Here is a 22,208-nt window from a genome sequence, read left to right as displayed (position 1 = left end):
ATCTCAAATCAACTCCCTGTCCTACGCACATTCCGGTATAGTTTCCAGGAGGGTCTGCTCCATAATCTTCCCAGATGCAGAGGTGAGACTGACAGGTCAGTAATCTCCAGGGTCCTCTTTTTCACCTCACTTTTTAAAATTGGGTGCAATGTTTCCCTTCTTCCAGTCTCCAGGAACTTCACCTGACTGCCAGGACTTTTCAAATATTACGGAGAGTGGCTTTGCAATTACATAGAATCATAGAATCATAGAATCAAGAAGGCTGGAAGAGACCTCAAAGATCATCGAGTCCAACCTGTCACCCTAAACCTCATGCCTATCTAAACCATGGCACCAAGTGCCACGTCCAATCCCCTCTTGAACACCTCCAGGGATGGTGACTCCACCACCTCCCTGGGCAGCCCATTCCAATGGCCAACCACTCTCTCTGTGAAGAATTTCCTCCTCACCTCCAGCCTAAACCTCCCCGGGCGCAGCTTGAGACTGTGTCCTCTTCATCATGCAATTCCTTCAAATCTCTGGGATGCACTTCACTGGGTCCAATACATTTATGTATACTCAGGTTCCCCAGGTGGTCCTGAACTTCATCTTCCCTTATGGTGGGAGGGGCTTTGCCCTGCTGGTCTGCATCTAGTGGTCTATCAACTCAGGAGGGCAATGGAGCAAGATTGCCAATGAAGATTGAGGTAAGAAAAGTCATTGAGTACCTCAGCTTTCTCCTTGTCTCCATTCTCACTCCTCAGAGAGGGAACGTTTCTTTTACCTTTCTTTACTGGTTGATGTACCTGTAGAAGCCTTTCTTGTTATTTTTATTCTTTTGGTGGATTTAAATACCAGGAGCAAGGACAAAACAAAATACCTTCCCTGTGAAGTCTTGAAAAGATAAACAGCATCAGTAGTGAAGTTACCTCACACAACTGCACAAATAATTCAGAGAAGTTCTATGGAATCAAGAAAAGAAAATATATAAAGTTTAAGGAACAAGACAGAGAACAACTACATAGTATTCTTTAACATTGTATATTTGCACTTCATAATTTACCTATGAGGTTTATTTTTTTTTAATAGTTTTCACATTTTTGTAGATGTGTGGAAAATCTTTGCAGTTATCTTTCCTATTGAAATTTTTCTTTTATAATTGTTCTACAATAATCACTTCAGATTACCTTGGTCAGCAATAAATTATTGCCCAGGCACCAATGCATTTGATAGATTACTATCTAGTTCTAAGATGCTTTTTGAGGCGTAAAAATAACACAAATCAGCAAATGATCATTGAGAAACAGATTCAGCTCCAAAGAATCTATTACATCTTCTTACATTGTTCAGTATTGACACTGTAATAGCAGAATGGCTGCATGGACTGCATGACAGTGGGTTATATATGAAGGAGAATTCTTCTTTGGTACATAGTCTTTAAATAGATATCCATCTAATAAATCCACATAATAATTTCTTATTTACATAGTTGTGACATGCAGTTTCACTCATTTTAGAAAAATTTCTCAATATGTTTATGTTTGCATGAGCTCATCACCTCATGCAAAGGGATATTCCTTTCCCTGAGAACTGGCATTCACACTCTTCACTTTCCAGATATTTACATTTATTCATATTCTCAGAACAATTCAGAAAACAACCAAATTGAAGGACAGCATTTAGTCTGGAGAAGATTAAAGACTACCTTTTCGGATTTTGCTGTATGTATCACATAAATTGTATATATATAGATTCAGGAGTGTATTTCTGCTTCTACAAAGTAATCCTTTAAGGCTTTAACAGAACAGTTTCTGCCGTGGTTGCTGTCAAGTATTTGGTTCTCAGTCACCAAAGTCATGTTTTGTTGCTTGACAATTCTCTGTATCTTTTTTACTTTATTTCTTTACTACTTGTCGATACAATAAATGAGACGAGTGACTGCATGAGGGTGTGCCTCTGATGTTTTTTGCAATGGATAATTCAGAGCATCTTAAATATTTTAGGTACCTTAGGTATAGCTTGACAGACTATAACATAGCACACCTAACAAAAAGAGAAATTGACAACTCAAATATGTTTCACTAGTGTAGAAAAAAAATACCTTAGATTTCTCAATGGTAAACTTTATATTTTGGTACAAATTATTTTTGGAAGTATATTCTTCATTTTTTCCTCTTCTTGTTTCCCCCTTTTAAACAAGTTTAGGAAAGCACAATCACTTTATTATACTTCATTCACTGCAGGGATATCTGAAGATAAGATTTTTCTGTTTAAACAGAATTCCTTTGGTACCAACCTCCTATTTCTACTTTTAGAAAGAAGAATTATTTCAAAATTCAGACTTTGAATTTATGACTTTTTGTTTGCTATTCTATCTCATTTAACATTAAAGTGTTGAACTGTTGAAAAAATAATCACAACATGGGTTTTTTGCATGTTGCTTTAACATGCAACATTTACTGCAATGTTTTTTAATTAACTTTTTTTCAGGTTCCTTTTGCCTGTGATGTATAACCAGTGAAGGACACTGGAAAGAGACAGAGAAAGTAAAATGCTAGCTCCATTGAACACACTGCCAAAACTTACATCAGCTTAAACAAAGGTATGACATAAGGTCATCTCAAATAGCTGTCACAAGTGCTGTCCTTCCACTCACAGGAATGTGTAGGGCACAAAATGGCCTAAAAGAAAGCCAAAACATTGTTTTCAAATGGGATTGGGAATATAAAGTTTCTACTGAATGATCCAAGCAAGTCTTTTTGGAGAGGTTTGTGTTTGCTGTTTTGTCCTTTTCATCCTTGTCTCTCTGACTACTTTCCTCAAAACAAGACCCATTGTAACAAATACCTGACACCATTCCAGATACTAAGACGTTCGTGACATTTGTTTGACTTTGCTAGATTAAGGAAAGCTTCAAGGTAATTTTTCCCTACTTGTCATTAGCACTGTTGTGACAGTGAACTGTCTGTAACAGCCCATTGCAGAATAAAATATCCACTATATATTTTGACAGTATGACATCACAAAGATAAACTTAAAAATGAAACATGCACTAATATCTGGCTCTACTGTCCAGATCAATACCACACATTTAATAGTATCAGTAAGAGCAGCTGTCCTACTAGAAATAGTTAAAATTGTACCTGTAACACATGAGGGTCATTCTTCTGTATTACTGTTTCTCATTTTGAAAGGAAAAATACATTTCATTATGGTTGTGTAAATATCTAATGTTTAGAATGCCTATGTTTTAATTACAAGGCATTTTTTTCCTAATTGAAAGTTCTGCCTTTCTGTTTGTGGTTGTTCCTTTTTTACGTATACAGTTGTGCATTCGTGAGTAGAATAATAATACTCTTATTTCATGGAACAACAGAAACAAGCTTCCCTGACCTTTGGCTTAAAGAAATGGTGCATTTTTCCACGTGAACTAAGATGACAATATGTGAAAAGCATCCAAATGTCTGTCATACATTGACAGAAGCTATATGTGAGCAAAATACTGAAATACAATTGAGTTCCCAAGGTTTAGGCCTGTTCCTTTTGCACTTCAAATTGATATAAGGCTTTCAAAGAAGTAAGAACTAGAATCATAGAATCATAGAATCAGTCAGGGTTGGAAGGGACCACAAGGATTATCTAGTTCCAACCCCCCTGCCGTGGGCAGGGATACCTCATACTAGATCAGGCTGGTCAGAGCCTCATCCAGCCTGGCCTTAAACACCTCCAGGGATGGAGCCTCAACCACCTCCCTGGACAACCCATTCCAGGCTCTCACCACTCTCATGGGGAAGAACTTCTTCCTCACTTCCAGCCTGAATCTCCCCACTTCCAGCTTTATTCCATTCCCCTTAGTCCTATCACTACCTGATATCCTAAAAAGTCCCTTCCCAGCTTTCTTGTAGGCCCCCTTCAGATACTGGAAGGCCACAATAAGGTCACCTCGGAGCCTTCTCTTCTCCAGACTGAACAGCCCCAACTCTTTCAGTCTGTCCTCATAGAAGAGGTGCTCCAGCCCTCTGATCATCCTGGTGGCCCTTCTCTGGACATGTTCCAGCACCTCCAGATCCCTCTTGTAATAGGGGCTCCAGAACTGGATGCATTATGCCAGGTGGGGTCTGACCAGAGCTGAGTAGAGGGGGAGAATCACCTCCCTTGACCTGCTGGCCACACTTCTCTTGATGCAGCCCAGGCTCTGGTTGGCTTTCTGGGCTGCAAGTGCACACTGACAGCTCATGTTGAGCTTCTCTTCCACCAGCACCCCCAAGTCCCTCTCCTCAGGGTTACTTTCTAGCCAGCCACTGTCCAGCCTGTATTTGTGCTTGGGATTTCCTCGACCCAGATGCAGGACCTTGCACTTTGTCTTGTTGAACCTCATGAGGTTGGCTTGTGCCCACCTCTCCAGCCTGTCAAGGTCCCTCTGGATGGCATCCCTTCCCTCCAGCATGTCTGGTGCACCACACAGCTTGGTGAAGAACCGTTCCCAGAAAAAGTGTTTTTGTCTTAGAGAGCACAGATAGGAATTCAGATAGATGCTTCTCTTCCAAAACAGTGGTAGACTCCCAGATCATTGGGTGTTTTGGGGTTTTTTTGAGTTATATATTGGTTTAAGTTTTCTAAATAGTAGATATTTAAATCAAGTGATATCATGTCCTGTGATAACTAATGCAAATGTAGTAACAGCCTTTTCCTCAAGTCAGATGCATAGATTTTTTTTATACAGATGAATTAAAAGTTAACTTTTCCCAGCTTTGGTATACTAAGAATTAGGACTTGGCTGGACACTAAATGAGTGACAGATGCTCTTTATTAACCCTTCTCCCATCCAAGGGGAAAGAGAAAGGAAATAAGAAAGACTTATGGATTGAAAAACTAAAACAGCTTTAATGAAAATAACAACAAAAAATTGAATGTATACACAAATGTATTCAAAGCCAATATCAAACCCAAACCCAACACCCCCACCCCCCGATGGCGGTTACATCACTGCCACCAGTTATCCTCTGAGCAGGCATTGGGGAAGTACCAGACTGAATCCAAAAGCAGATGTAAACCAGATTCAGGAGATGAATTCTGGAACTGAATTCAGGAACACATTAATTGACTAATTGACGTCAAAGATGGAATGGGAAGAGTCCTCCTCAGACACCAGTCACTGAAGAAGAGAGGTTGGCACTTTTTATCCTAAATATGATGTATATGGAATCGGATGTCTCATCAGTCAGTTCTGGGTCACCTGTCCTCCCCACAGTTGTTGCCTTTTACTTTCTGTCTCCCTAGCATGGTACACAAGATTTAGGAGTGACCTAGGTCGGTGTACCAATCCTTGGTGGTAACTGTAAATCAAGCATTATCACTACTAGAAGCAGACACTGTGAAAACATGCCATTAATTTCAGAAAGTGCAGCTACTTAGAACAGACCAAGCTGAAAACTAAAATCAGTGAAGAGAATTAGCTCTGTTCTAACTCAAACCAGGACAGAGTGTCTGTATTTGAGCTCTTCATCTAGAATGTCTTTGAAGGAAATTGCAAGAACAAGGGATGTGATTGACCTTGACTTAGGGCAGGCTTCTAAAATAAATCAGATTAATCACAGTCTGCTTCCCTCTAGAATCCAAATAGGCAATCAAGACAACTAGCTAACAGAATTAACCGATATATTTCAAGCAACTTAAAGTAATTTCACCGAGTCTTGGGAGTACAGCCTTTTCAACTCTCTAGTTGTATCAGTCATGGTTTGAGAAGGCATTGAAACATCTTCCCAAGATTCTTATGCCTGTACACTCAAGCCTCTCCCATACATTATAGCTGTACTTCAAAAAAATGTAAAGTGTTGAAATTAATATATGACTGTGGTTCGAGTCTTAGCAGAATGCAGGCAAAGTGTGCCAAGTGATAAACTGAATCTCTGCCACAAATCAGAAGATTGCCCTGTCACTGAAATGTTCAAGGTTAATCCTAATTTGCCCTGTTTTTCAACATCTGCAGACAAACTCTAGGCAAAACAGTCAACAGCCACACAACAGTTTATACTATGCAAAGATTAGGTGGTGTGGTAGTTTCAGGCTGTGCCTGGAAAATTTTCCACTGATCTTGAACAGAAAGTGGTAGAATGTAAATAAATCACTATTGGATGGGAAAAGGAAAATAATGATAAGTTCTAAATAATTCCATTGGACCGATATCTGCCATAAAACTTAGATAGGTAAACTAACTTTTACAGCTGTGTTCTACTTGATACTTGATCACTTAACTTCCATGAGGACCCCAGAGAGTCTAAGGGAGTGAGCCTACAGCTACTCAGCAGCAGGCTAAGGTTGAAACTGAACCACAATAGCTATAGATGACATTTTTGATAGATAGAAGGCAGAGAAATAAAAATCTTGCAGATACATGCTCACATGATGGATGTTATGCCACATTTACTCAGTGCATGCTATGCTTCAGGAAGAAATTTAGAATTCTCATTGAAACTAATTTCTCCAGATAGTGATCTCTGTTTTAACTATTTCCTTCCATATAGTAGTATAGAATATATTTAATAAAAAAAGAAAAAAGAAAAAAAGCTTACATTGCAACTATATGTGAGTGGTTTACTTATTTTAAAAATCATCTCTTGAGAATCTCTAACTGCTGATGAGCAATACCACAAACTAGTGAATACACATATTAAAACCTCTCTTACACTCTCCACATGAAAAGTAACTGACATGAGGGGAAGGATAATATCCGTGAACATTTAATGGTCTAAGATGTGAGAAATTACCTTGAATTTCAGGATGCAAACCCATGGTTGACAGTCAGGCTCTGCTGAATGAGCCAGCCTGTGCTGAAAACGATTTAGGCCAGGACACAAGAACTCCTGTATGAGGAAAGTACTGCTTTCCCCTTGAAATATATTTTTATGACCTTGAGCAGGCTAAAGTAAAGACAGAACAATGTGCACAATTAAAAACCTCTAAATACCTACCAAAACATAACACTTCACTGTCTATACTTCTTCATCTGAGGAGAAAATGAGAGAGCAAGCAGCATCTGACAGATATTTAGTCACATTGCTTAAAGTCCAGGAACAGAAGGGTGCGGCAGTAGTGGTGGTGTAGAAGAACCAGGCAGGGACTTCCACCTTGTTCCCCTGAAATTAAGATCCAGTGCAAACAGTTAGGAGAGGGAAAGAATGAGTTAGCAGTGTAAGGTGTTGTAAATTTACTTATTTTCTAAAGAATAATAATGTGTTTTGACCTGCGTTAAGAATGAACGTGATGAAGAATGAAGTGATTAAATAGCTTTGAAAATGTTATGTTTTTCTTTAGAGGCCATTCTAACATGACACTGTGTAAAAGCAAGAGGAAAAAAAATCAAAACAACCTCTTCAGTCCACCTCCAAAATTACTTTGACTTAAATAAAATTTCAGAATGAAAATGTATTAAAACTTCTACAAGATTTTTACTCTTGCATTTTTGCTTCTCTATAACTGCAGAAGTAGAGGTAAGTTTTTAATTCGCAATTGAATTTTTCCCAAAATATCAGTTTATAAATACATTCAGTTCTGAAAGATGTTGACAAAGACCAATGACCAATAAGTCTTTTCTTGAAACTATTGTACTTCTGTCTCACTCCTAATTTCATATTGAAGAAAAACCTTTCCAATTACAAGCACTAATATTTAAAGTACACAAAATATTAACTGCAAAAATAAGGCAAAAGAATGGTACTCTTCTGAGTAACACATAAACCTGAAAACATAAGAATGGTTCTACACACAGAGAAATTTGGTAAGGTATCCAGCAGGTAGAGATACTTCCCCATCAGTAAGAAATAATTAATGCTAAAACCTTACATCAAAGCTCATATTGGACCAATATTTGGATGTTTTACTGAAATTTGGTTTCTGGTCGATCTATTCCTCAGCAAACATCAGAATTTCCTATAGGGAATAAATATACACTTCGAACATCGATTTCTTTTTTTTCCTGTTGTAACATGAAACAACCTTCCTCTGTAGTACCTTTGCAGCGTATTTTGGGAATAATAGCTTTGGTGTGTGGTTTTCCTCTCTAGTCTGAATTCTTTCTCAATGGATAACTCCTCTGTTGCACACTGACAACACCTGACTTTTGTGCCTGGGCGTACCTCCCAGTCTTCCCTCCTCATCACAGTCCACTGGGCTGTTTCCAGCGAGAAGCAATTTAGTATTCTAGCTAAGACTCGTCAAAGATTGTATCTTTCTGAGATATTAAAACACACCCAAACAAACAACAAAACAACTGCTCAACTTTTTGCTCTTTCAAGGTTTAAGCATTGCAAACTCCTAATCCCTTCTGAATTTGGCAGACTACCTAGAAAATGGTTTTGCCTTATGTAAGTCTGGGCTCACCAGACAGGAAGGCAGGGATCTTTGGACAGACATGATTTTTCTCAAGGGAGGGTCCATTAGAGACCAGCCTTGCTTTGCCCTCTGGATCAGTGCAGATGCTTCCTGCTTGTGGCTGCAGAGAGCACAGAATGCCGTCCTGAAAGACAAGTGGTTCAGCTGGATAGCAACAGGTGAATGGAGGCAGGAGGATGGAAAGCAACAGCTATTTGCTTCTCTCTCTCCTTCCATATGGCCAACAGGAAGGAATAATTTGTAGCATGAAGAAAGACCTAGGCTTCAAGTTATCTAGTCTTACTGGGATATTCCTCCACAGAAAACTTTGTAAAGCTAATGAGACTAGTAAAATGTGCTGTTTGGAAAGAGATTCCTCTTCCAGGTAAACTAATCTCATTTTTGCTGCTAATTGTTAGAGTCACGCTGAGCAGCATGGAATTACTCATTAGTATCCAGTTTTCCTCCCACAAGGTTTATTTTAGTGCCACTGTGCACAGGTGTAACACTGGACACATCGTTGTTCACAACATTTTTGATTTTGTAAGGCAAAAGCATTCCTGCAACAGTGTCAACAATGAGATATTATGCGAAGCATTGTGACATGACCAAAGGGATGTGGTTGCCAGTGATTGTGGCACAGCAATGAATGTACCCATGAATTCATGGCTTGCAAAGTTAAAATAAAACGTCAGTCTGTTACTTTGTGGAAGAACTCTGTGAATCTTTTCCAGTGGTATAATTCATATTCAGTACAGTGTAATAAAGCAGCTGAACCTAGCAACTTCTCTTTAGTTAGAAATAATTCATCTGTATAAATGCTGCTCCTCATTATCATGAGGATGACAACTATTTAAAAAACAAACAGAAAAAAAATTACAGAAACATCTTACATATTCTTTCAAAATATTCAAAACACAAAGTATTAAAGAAATCTCAGTGAGCATTGATAAAACTAGAAAAAAAAACATTAATAAATTCCAGACGTAAGTGTTTGGGGGTTTTTGGCTGGTTGTTTTTTTTTTTTTTTCTTTTTTTTTCTCCCCTTTTTTTAACCCTTCAGTTGTGGAGAAGAATTTATAAAACATGAATGCACCAGAAGCACTTTTGCTTATGAAACTGTTCTTATCCATGGAATTTTAGAGTGAATCCATGGAAGTACCACCCACATTTGCAGTGATACAGTATATTATGAAAACATAAACTGATTTAGAAATTCAATCTTTTTACTTAGATAACAAGTATATAAGCTTCTCCCATACCATGCAGTGTATCACGAAGTACAAAAGTAACAAAAGAAAGTGAAAAAAAAATCTGTCATGGTACTTGCAAGTCATGCAAGAGTAAAGCCTGATGGATGTGAGCGAGTCTCTTTGCAATGACCCTACTGCCACCATTACTGATGTGAGTAACTGTATTCAGTCTTAGGATAAATGATTGTCACTGATAAGATGAAATGAATAGACAGTCAACTACCTGACTGAAATTACCTCTATTTTTTTTTTTCCTCTAGTACTGTTTAATCACTGATTGATTGACTGCCTTACCAATATGAAAGCAAGGTCAGCTTCTGTCTTTGCTTTGGGTTGTTTTCCTGACAATGGGGGCTCAACCATAGCTGGAGGCATCTGAGATCTTCTGACCTGTATTAAGATTTGAGAGTCTTGCATTCCTGATTCTCATAATAATGAGCTAGCTAGATCCAAACAATGCTCCTTTTCTGTACAGACAGATATACTCCACCCTCATTATAAAACTATTTTCAAAAGCCGAGAATACTGAATGTTATAACAGTAATGTCAGCTCTCATGATTTAATCATGAGGCACATAAGTTTTTAGTTTAAATTTGATGTTCTCACAATCCCAATATTTTTCATGCAAATCTTGTTATTTCTGCATCCTTTCACACTCTAGCTCAAATTGCTTGTCAATTGCATTTCTCTCCTTGGGTGCAGCACTTCTGAGATTTTACACATCTATTTATAACTATTACTTTAGCATTTTATCTTTTAAGATGATATTATACATCATCCAGAATCTTTTCACTGAACCAGATGAGTTGGAAGTGAAATTTTGTTTTCCATTTGGAGAAGATGAATGGAGAGGGTGAAGTTTAATTATTAATATTTAAATTAGCCTAACGGTAAGACTACTCAGAAGAAGTGATGAAAGAAAAAGGACAACAGAGTGAAGAGAAGAGGGATACAACATACAGGAAGTTAATTGCAGCATTGTGTTTCAAATGTTCTCTATAAGAAGGAGAGGAAAAGGCATTTTATCTTCATTACACCTCAAAGCAGGAGTTTCTCTGAGGCTTAAATTAGCAGCAGCTCCTCTAACTCCCGCTTTTGGAAATTCTCACTCGCTATCTACCCACCTCATGATCTTTAAGCTTGAAATGCTCTAGTCTTTAATTTCTGTGAGACTAAGACCATAGAATCACAGAATCATAGAATCAGTCAGGGTTGGAAGGGACCACAAGGATCATCTAGTCCCAACCCCCCTGCCATAGGCAGGGACACCTCACACTCGATCAGGCTGGCCAGAGCCTCATCCAGCCTGGCCTTAAACATCTCCCTGGACAACCCATTCCAGGCTCTCACCACTCTCATGGGGAAGAACTTCTTCCTCACGTCCAGTCTGAATCTCCCCACTTCCAGCTTTATTCCATTCCCCCTAGTCCTATCACTACCTGATATCCTAAAAAGTCCCTCCCCAGCTTTCTTGTAGGCCCCCTTCAGATACTGGAAGGCCACAATAAGGTCACCTCGGAGCCTTCTCTTCTCCAGACTGAACAGCCCCAACTCTTTCAGTCTGTCCTCATAGGAGAGGTGCTCCAGCCCTCTGATCATCCTGGTGGCCCTTCTCTGGACATGTTCCAGCACCTCCAGATCCCTCTTGTAATAGGAGCTCCAGAACTGGATGTAGTACTCCAGGTGGGGTCTGACCAGAGTAGAAGGGGAGAATCACTTTCCTGGACCTGCTGGCTATGCTTCTCTTGATGCAGCCCAGGATCTGGTTGGCTTTCTGGGCTGCAAGTGCACATTGACAGCTCATGTTGAGCTTCTCATCCACCAGCACCCCCAAGTCCCTCTCCTCAGGGCTGCTTTCCAGCCAGTCACTGCCCAGCCTGGATTTGTGCTTGGGATTGCCTTGACCCAGATGCAGGACCCTGCAGTTGGTCTTGTTGAACCTCATGAAGTTGGCTTGTGCCTACCTCTCCAGCCTGTCAAGGTCCCTCTGGATGGCATCCCTTCCCTCCAGCGTGTCTGCTGCACCACACAGCTTGGTGTCATCAGCAAACTTGCTGAGGGTGCACTCAATGCCACTTTCCATGTCACCGACAAAGATGTTGAACAAGACTGGTCCCATGGCTCATATACATCAGTAATGGCAATATATTTAATCTATAAAATTAGTCTAATAATCCATGCGCAAGTGCATGCATGCCTACCTGAAAACAAAGAAAACCAGAATACCTCCAAAGGCTTCTTCTCCCAGGAATGACTGGCAGGGGTGGGGATACCACATCAGGAAACTTGGGGTTTCATGGATGAGGAAAATGTGCAGTGAGAGACTGCCAACTGAATGTGAATATTTTACAATTAAAAGGAAAAAAATAACTATGTATCTTGTTTTACTGCTCCAGTACAGAGTCAAATCTGTAAGCTTCCATGGCTTTGTTAGTTATCACTTCTTTCATAACCAAAGGAAGATGATACATAAAGTGGACATAATCTTGCCCTCTCTCTTCTCATTTATCAGTTCTTAAAGAAAAGAAAAAAAATCACTCAATGTCAACCAAATGGGTAGAGGAGTAGAGATAGCCAATGATCTGTAGATTAGACACGTAAATTAGGACACAGGGCTGCAGTATCTCCCTCCATACTTGGCTGCTCTGTTTGGTCTACCAGCTGCCACTCAGCAAATATATAGTTCAGAAAGTGCCATCTGCAATGCATGCTTTTTTTTGTCTGGTCTGTAGTCAGAAAACAGAAAAGGGAACACAAGAGCCTCTGTGGATTTAGGGATGCAGAAGTCAGGGATCAGAGGGACAATATCATGAGAGACACAAACTGGGGATGCAGTTACTGTTGTCAGAGCACATAAGGCATGTGTAATAAATGAACTAAATAAAAGTGTCTTTTAAAGTTTTATTAAGAATAAGGACAAGCAAAGAAAACGGCATGCTTGCCTGAGAAAAGGGGATGAAAATCCAGCAAAGCAATAGTTTTTCTCTCCTTCTTATATAGCTATCTCATTTACATAAACAGACTTATGTTAAATAGAAGGCAGGACATGATAATGAGGCCCCAGAATGTTCTGAAGTGCTCAGGAGAGAAAAAAAGGGATCAGAGAGTAAAAGCATCTTTCTCACAGAACACCGCAGAACTCCCACATATTCCAAGGCAGAGCCAAGCAAGGCCACCTTTATCTTTGATTTGTCTAATAAGAGGTCAAATTGAGCCCCTTGAAAACGATCTTCCAAATGAAATTCACTGAACTTAACTCTTTACTTGACACAAATCACATATTCCTCAATGAATATTGTAAAAATATTCACAACAGCATGGATCCACAAAAACATGGTGATTCTTTAGCTTTCCCACTCATAGGATATTTTGTAAAGGAACAAGTGTCTATTTGGAAAAAAAATATTAAAAACCCCACAAACCCCAGCTCATTTTTCATCATAGGAAACATTTAGAATCAACAAACACAGGCTGTGTACTTTTTAATAATTTTAAAGGAGGACTATGATCATGTGAGGCTAGTGCAGTTCTACATAAAAATATTTACTGTACAAAATCATCAGTACATCTCTAGATTAGCAAAAAAAAAAAATCTGAATAAAAGAGAAACAGAAGTTTTTTCGATACACACACACATACTCCTATATTGACTCACCCTCTTTCATAGAGGAAATTATGATCAAAAATGTCCTAAATTAATAAAAGCATTGATGAAAAATAAAAAACAGCAAAATGATGCTGTGCATCAGCAAGACATAAAATATGGCTTATTTACACATGGGTCAGAATAATTATTCCATAGACTCCTTTTAGGTTTGTCTAAGCACATTCTGAGTATAGGCGGAAAGGAAAAAAAAATAGAGCACATACCACTAACCCTGTTTGGAGGCAGGGTTGGTTTGTGATTAAGTTTGTTCCCCTGGATAAGCCTGGCAAAAGTAATCCATTAGCTGTGTGGACTATCTATTACACCTCTTTACTTGAGTACATCTGAAAAAAATATATGCCTTTCATAGGAGCAGTCAGAGATCTGCTCAATTTGTGCCTGAGAAGAAGGACAAGGCACAAAGTCTGAACATACTAATTTATTTTGAATGACCTATAAAAATTACCTATTTGGAATAGAGACATCTATGGTCCCTCCCCCACTCCCAAATGACTGCTGGCATGCAAAGCAGCTCAGGGCTTCTCAGATGTGCAGGTAAAATTGATTTCCACAGCACTGATATGTGTATATATTCTGGGGGGGCAGCGCAGGACGGGACTCAGAACCAAGTTCAGGGTGCTGTATCTGGGCCAGACAATCCTCATTATCAACACAGGCTGGGGGACAAGGTGATAGAAAGCAGCCCTGCAGAAAAGGACTTGGGAGTTGTGATGGATGAGAAGCTGGACATGAGCCAACAGTGTGATCTTGCAGCCCAGAAGGCCAATCACATCCTGGGCTGCATCAAAAGCAGCATAGCCCGCAGGCTGAGAGAGGTGATTCTGTCACATTACTAAAACCTCAACTCTGGGGCTCTCAACACAGGAAGGCGGTGGACCGGATGGAGCAGGTCCAGAGGAGGGCCATAAAAATGATCAGGTGTTGGAGCACCTCATAGGACAGGCTGAAGGAGCTGGGGGTGGACAGGCTGAAGGAGCTGTGGGTGGACAGGCTGAGGGAGCTGGGGGTGTTCAGCCTGAGGAAGAGAAGGCTCTGGGGAGACCTAATAGCAGCCTTCCAGTACCTGAAGAGGGCCTAAAAGAAGGCTGCAGGGGGACTGTTTACAAAGGCCTGCAGTGACAGGATGAGGGGCAATGGTTTGAAATTAGACTAGATTTAGATTGGATATTTGGAGGAGGTGCTTTACCATGAGGGTGGTGGAACACTGGAACAGATTGCCCAGGGAGGTAGGTGAGGCCCCATCCTTGAAGATACTCAAGGTCAGGCTCAACAGGCCTCTGGGGATCTTGATCTAGTAGGGAATGTCCCTGCTCACTGCGGGGGAGTTGGACTAAGATAACCTTGGAGGTCCTTTCCATTCTACGATTCTTGCACTGCAAGAATGGAAGACTTAGGAGGAAACAGTAGAAAGGGACAAGGAATCAAAATAAAGGCCTCTGAGCGTCAGGCTTTTTGCTCCACCTATCACTGGAGCTACTTCAGCATAAGAAGGGTGATGACCCTCTTTCTCCTTTCCTTAACCCTTCTTTTTCTTTTTTCTTTTTTGTTTTTCCAATGCCAGTGGTGCTAGAAGCCCAACGTGATGTGATCCTGAACTGTCCAAATGACACTTTTGCCTTTGCTGAGGCAGAGGGATAGCCCTTACAGCTCCCTAGAGGCATGACTTGCCCCAGACTCCACTGGAGGAGAAAGGGAGGTGAAAACAGGGCTGCCTTCATCATCCAGGAGAGAAATAGGACAAAAGCAGAGCAATCTAGCGTGACAAAGAGGGGATGCCTGCTCAGTGAGGTAGGACAATGGCTTGTAGAAATCTGTCAGAAATATCATAAGGAAAAGTATAGAGTTATTATCGTTTCTATAGCCCCTGGGATCCTCTGGTGGCAGAACATTTTCAATGATTGTTTCTGTTTGGTGGAATCAATTATCTTCTGATAGATTCTCCTTCCGAGTTTAAAATTGCATTTAAAAACTCATCTTCTTTCTGAATTCTAATTGGGTATGTTTTGAACTGTAGATTTTTTGGGTGAATATTTCATTTATGAATCTCGTTATATTTCAAAGCAGTTGCCAAACCCATTTATGTGTCTGCATGGTATAAACTGTTCTACATGCAGTATACAATTTAACTTGCATATCTGATTTATTAAGAATGGTTTGATATGCTATCAAAGTGAGAAACAAAAAGACAAAGCTGCGAAAAACGAAGCTCGTTAATTTATGTATTTTTAAATTCACACTTGTGCCTTGGAAGCTTGATGTATTATTTCAATAGCTATTCTGAAATAGTATTATTATTAATTTTCTAGACATGCTAGAAATAATATTATTTATTTTACTCCACAGAGTGAAAATGGGAGAAAAAAAGGACAATAAAGGATAAAATTGCCCTTCTTATTTGTTCATTGTTGAATCAAGCAGTCTTGTATATAACCAGTATTATATGTGCATATTATTTTTTTTCTGAAGGATTCTTAAATACTTCCTAAAATATTAATAAATCCTGAATGACATACTAATGCTTTCCTTACTGAAGCAAATCACTTTGAAAGTTGGTGGGCATTTGTTTGGTTGATTAAAAAAAAAAAAAAGAGCTGAATCATGACCTTATTCTGGATGAGGATGTCAAACTTGGTCTAAACTTGGTGTAAATTCAAGGTTCACAGGAGATTCTGTCACACTCCATCCCAACTATGCCTATCCTTGTCAAAAAGCTCTAGCTGAGAGGTAGTTTGAAAACAAGGAGCTCACCACAGTTATGGACAAAGCCTTCTCCCCACCTTCAAACATAAAGGTAGTTGATTGCTTTTTTCAGCTCTGCACCTTGCTCTTGTCACCAAAGCCTGTGCTAAATCCCAGAAAACAAAAAATGGTGCATTTATGAAAGTCTGCTTTTGAACACCATTTTGAGGCTATAGTGGATATAATCTGAAATGTTCGACAGCTTATGGGTGCCAGCTGCAGTAAGAATATTATCTGACACACTCAGTGGATAATGTAGAAAGAGAAAGATGTAAAAGTAAAGCAGGCTTACTGGTTGCAATGGATGGCTGAGGACATTGCTGGGCATTACATTTTTCAGGTTTTTTTTGATAAAATTGTCTCATATGCTACATGGGTTCATTTTTTTCTATATTATTTAGAAGCCTTTCATGAGTTTCAGAAGCATCTGTCCTAGTTCCAATCATTGTTCTTCTCCATCATTATTGACACTGGCATTAATTCTGCTTTGAGGTCTTCCTTCCTCTGGCACTTCCATAATGTTGTCTTGTCCCCATAAAATCCCATCCATCTTAAAGCACTAGAGCTCCTCCTCTACCCTTAACACAGGCTCAACTGATGTGGACAGACTCATCTGCATATGGGCAAAGTACTCTATATTGTGCAAACTCCAGGAAGAACCACTGCATCTACTTCAGTAGGACCATGCTCCACCTCATGGCTCTCAGCTGTTACTACAACATATGCGTATAAGTAGGAGAGCAATACAAGACATAGCATTTTAAAAAATAAATTTTTGTTGTGTAGTGGGTTGAAAATTCCCCCCAACACCCAATCTGCCAGACCAGCTCAGTTGGAAGTAAACGAAAGCTGAATTTACAAGCAAAACTACAATCTAGAATGGAATGCAATGAATATGTGCAAATATATAATATTTACAAGGGTTTACAATTAATGAAGAGCACAAGGACCCCCCTGGCCAAGGACAAGGGGAGCTGCAACAGCTTCTCTCTCCTTGCCTCCCCCTTACCTCCCTGTATACAAAGAGACAAGAGGAAGCAGTGGAGAGACATTAGAATTTAGCCAAAACAGTGCAGAAGCCAGTTAGTATCTTCCTGCCCGAGGAAGCGAGAAGAAACAGAAATTATTTACCAAACTAATTCTTATGGTAGATAACTCTCCAATGGGATTGTTTAGAACTATCATAATTTTCCTTTTTACACCCAAGAGTGATTTATTTACATTTTACTACTTTCTGTTGGAGATTTGTGAAAATTTTTAAAGGCACAACCTAAAACTACCACAGTTGCTTGAAGTTAATAAAAAAATCTGTAGCCACAATATGTAGAAATCTTCTTCTGTAAGCATTTTTTTTTTTAATAGATAACATTTCTTTATGTAAGTATTCGTGCTAGGTTAAGCCCAGCCCAGGACAGGGGTGGGCTGAAAATAACCTAGCCTCAGGTGGACAAAGAAACCCGACCCAGGTGAGCAGAGAGAGAGAGAGAGAGAGAGAGAGAGAGAGAGAGAGAGAGAGAGAGAGAGAGAGACAGACAGAGAGACAGACAGATAGATAGACTGACCCCCTACCTACCTCCTACCCCCCCCACTCCCAGGGGAAGGGGTCCCTGAGTCAAAGTCTATTCCACTCCTACTTCCTGTCCACAGCCCTATTTAAGAGAAGATAATTTCCTTCCTCACTCTCTTCTCCTGCCCTTGCTTTGCCAACATCCTTCTTCTGTTAGGTGTTTAACCACGTGGTTGGGTATGTTCCACACTGTTCCAGACTACTAAGGAACTAAAGAGAATCCATCTTACATTCAGAGACTCCCTTGCCAGCTGCATCTGGTTTTGTATGTATTTTTATTTACCCTTTTTCCTTATACCTTTGTAACCTTCCTTTTACTCAAATGTCTTTTATATTTTGTTAAACTTACCTTTTTACTTCCAAATTGACTCATGACTGTTCTTTTTTAATTTTACCTCTCTCTTTTCCTCCTGCCTAATTTGCTTTTCCTACCAGGAAAAGGGGAGAGGGGAAACAACCTAAATCTGTTCCATTTTGGGCTTTTGGATTCAGGGGAAAAAAACTTCAACCACAACAGTGTTTAGCTGTGGGTGGCAGATTATTTACAAAAACAAATAAATGGGAATGAATTGCAAATAAAGCAAATTATTTTATACAATTTTCTCTGCAGTAGGATTCTAATTTTCTTCATAATACCTCTCTCCTTTATGGAAACCTTTCCACAGTCCGTAATACAGAACCTTATGGCATAATAATCTTTGTAACAGCTTACTGAGAGGTAGGGAGTTTTGTGAGATTGGTTGTTTGTTTTTGTGAGGCGTTGCTTTTGGGGCGTTTTTGTTTGGGATTTTCTTTTTTGTTTAGTTTTGTTGTTTTTTACCCAGAGATTTGAATCGGAAGATATGTTCCCAGATTATCCAGTTTCTGTAAGTGAGGTAGAAACCAGGGGAAGTTTCAATTTTGAGAAATAAACCGATATTACAAGAAAAATCCAAGGATGCCTTTTAGCTGTTAAGCACTTGCAAACAGAAAATGTCTGAAAATATTGGGCCCTACAAACTCCAGAAAACCCCACATTTACAGGCCCCAGATATTTCACTCTGCTAATTAGTGTGTTGTTTCAAGAATAATTCCTATTTTGAAACCTAATTTGCTCTTATTTATGCATCTGTAGTCATTTGTGTGCTATATGCATTATAGCATCATCTCAAAATAACAAACAGCATGAACGGCACTTGTTAGGAAACATCTGGTAAAGGAAAAATAATAATTCTTTTCATGCCACAGAGCACAATTAATATTCCTGATTAAAAAATATAATTTAAAATAAATGTTCAAAACCCAAACCAAATCAATATTCTAAGGATATCAAAAGTTCAGAAACTGTTCTTACCATTTTAATTTAACTTTACCCCTGATGTACCCAGCCTGTCAGCCCTAGACAGATAATCCTCACTACTAACTGGCTACCTTTCAGTTCTGGGGACCAAAATGAACCAAAAGGATCTGACAGCACAGCTGTTTGCCAATATAAAGCACTCTGACACATCTCAAGATGAGATTAAAATCTTCCAGTCCGCTTCACAAAGGGATTTATGATTTCCCAGGCTTTTTCTCTGTAGTATAATGAGAATGAAAGCTTCTAAGAGTCACAGATCTTACCTAAGGTACCATAATGCATAGAAGAGAGCATCTCTTTCTTCTGGGAAAAATACGAAGATTTTAGAAAAGGCAAAGTAAAATGAGCTAATAATAGACAAAAAGGAAGGTATTTTCCTTGGTAAAAATTCAGAGTTTGAACCCACAAAAGATTTCAAGCTTGGAAAATACATACTGTACTAAGACATGGAACCTCTAAGGTGCTTCATTACTGGCACTTTCAAGAAACACCAGGACTTGAGTAAGCAGTGGTCAGCAGGGGCAGGTAGATTTAAGAAGAGCATTACACATACAAAAGCCATTTTAAAGCTGAAAGCTTCATTATCAGCAAATCATTTACAATAAATTAAGTACCTCTGAATACATTATTAATGGTAGAGTTTTCCTACAGGTCATTCAATACTCATCCAGAGATGAGATCACCCAGATGACCTCTTTAGTTAAATTATCATAACATTAGAAGCTTTTTCTATACGTTCTTTGCCTTATAGTATTTTGAAAATACCTATAGCAATATTTGCTAAAAATCATAGTTTTCTCCTTCCCAAAAGTATGATTCTCAAGATACAGTCTTTTGTCTCACTCATTAAATCTGAGGACAAAGGAGAAAGTGTTTTGTGTTAGCAGCTTTGTTTTTATTTGGGTTTCTATTTGGGTTTCTGCAGTTACTGAGATTGTGAAGTAACTTCCAGAGCTCAAAGAAGATGGAAGCGATTCTCTATTTCATATAGTTAAAAGTACCTGCTAAGTCATTTATGCCCATGTGGCTGCCATTATACACAGAAAGAACTTGCAGTGATCTAATTAATAATGCTGCTTTCAGATGAAAAAGAAATTAAAAAAAAAAAAAGAGATTAAGTGGTTTGTATAAGACTTCACAAAGAGAATGAAACAGTAAATTTATCTGACATAGACCCCTGTATTCCTGCCTGTAAATATATCTATATATATGCATTACACAAATAAATGATCCTTAGAGACATGTGTGTGAGTTAAAGAATGTTTTCTAGAAAAATGTTGTTCTTAAAGGAACTAGTTAATGTATTTATCTAGTGCCTCAAATTGTGGAATAACAAGTGTTATTTTGGAATCAAAATATCTCATAGCAAAACTGAAATGTAGACATTTAAGCAATCATCATGCTCCCCCTACCCCACCAGCCGTCTTCCTGTCATAAATTAATATTCAGACTCTGTCTTTTACAACCTAAATGATTCTATGATTCTCTCTGAATCACAGAATCAATAAGGTTGGAAAAGACCTCAAGGATCATCAAAGTCCAACCTGTCACCCAAGACCTCATGACCACTAAACCATGTCACCAAGTGCCATGTCCAATTCCCTCTTGAACACCTCCAGGAATGGTGACTCCACCACCTCCCTGGGCAGCACATTCCAGCGTCTAACAACTCTTTCTGTGAAGAACTTCCTCCTCACCTCACGCTTAAACTTCCCCTGGTGCAGCTTGAGATCAACCTCTGACTCAGTCAAAGAATCTGTGCATTTAGAAAAAAAAAAAAACAAACCAAACATCTATGAAAGCTAAAGACAAAATGGAAAAAGAAATCCTGAGTAGCTCCAAAGAATGGATTTAATTCTATGCGATTGTTGACCCAAATACATCCTTTACTCTCATATAAATGTTTGTTTGCCCACAGCTTCCAAACACCGCTTCATTTCTTGAGTCAATTTGTTAGCTTAGGTCAGATTCAGACATAAATCTGTGTCGTATATCCACCCTGCTAATACATTTAATAGAAAGTAATGAATGCTGCACTTCCAGATAAGTATAATGAATACCAAATGAATACCTTGCAAACCAGCAGGATGTGTGTGTACTTGATGAGAAAGAACAATGCTTTGAGATGCAATAATCTTTCCTATTGGTAAATTATTCCAGGAGTCTACTGAATTTTGAGTTTTCCTTGTATTTCAGTATCTTCATGTGTGTTATGCACAGAAACCTGAATTCCAGATGAACATCTAAGTAATTTGATATTTTTGAGACAAGTTTGGATTTCTTAAACTGTTCTTCATTATGAATCTTTTTTTAAACATTACTGAGAACTTTACAATAAACTCCAGGCCATATTTTCCAAATTCAGAATTTAAGATGATCTCCCAGAACAGCACTGTGAAAAAGTATACATTAAGTAAATTTGTAGTAGACAAATCCACAAATAATTAGCTTTTCTTTTTTTTTTTTTTTGGTAAATAAAAATGCATATTTTGTGCACATAGGAAAAAATAAACACATTGCACAGCGAAAGCTTCAGATAGCAAATAAAAAATTTACTAGTTAATTGCAGCCTATTCTTCAGTTAGTGAATTATAACCTCTATTATTCCTGTTCATAAAAAGGAGTAAATATTGTTTTGAAGGCACACATGAAGCAAGAGCTGGCATATACAAATGTATTTGCAGCATTATTTTACAACCATTACATTTCTTCCTTTTGTGTCCATTACAAAGCTTTCTGGCTTAGGGCACAAAATGGACTACATACTACCTGTATCCAATTCAAACATCCTCTTCCCAGATTATGCAGGCACCCAAATCCCGGTAGCACCAATTAGGAAGCCACCAGAACAATGCTGCTGAACTGCAGAATCACAGCACTTGTGAGATGGATATTGGGCATCTAAGGGGAAGGTCTGCCTATAGTCTTTCACCTAGTTGTAACAAAATTGGTTGATGCAGTGGAGTCTTGAGCTAGAGGAACTGAGGCTTCAAAATGCAAGTGTTCTGCCTTTTAGAGGCAGAAGACAAGGAAATAGGGAGTAGGTGGGCAATCTACTGTCTGCTAAGCAAAATAGTCCTTTGAGAACTACCTGAAGCTCTGGTTCTCATGTACCAAATTTGACATGAGAGATGCTCAAACTGTCCCAAAGTCTATTGCTTTTACAGTCAGCAGAGCAATACATTAAAGAGTTTTTCTCTCTGTGAAAGAGTTCATTTTTGTCCCTATGGATCTTCAACCTCTTTGCACTCTGATAGTATATCTAGTGAACTGGAACCTATACCAGTTTCAGC

The sequence above is a fragment of the Indicator indicator genome, chromosome 1 (genome assembly GCF_027791375.1).
Source record: "Indicator indicator isolate 239-I01 chromosome 1, UM_Iind_1.1, whole genome shotgun sequence".
Classification (NCBI taxonomy): Eukaryota; Metazoa; Chordata; class Aves; order Piciformes; family Indicatoridae; genus Indicator; species Indicator indicator.
Note: the sequence above shows the minus strand (reverse complement) of the source record.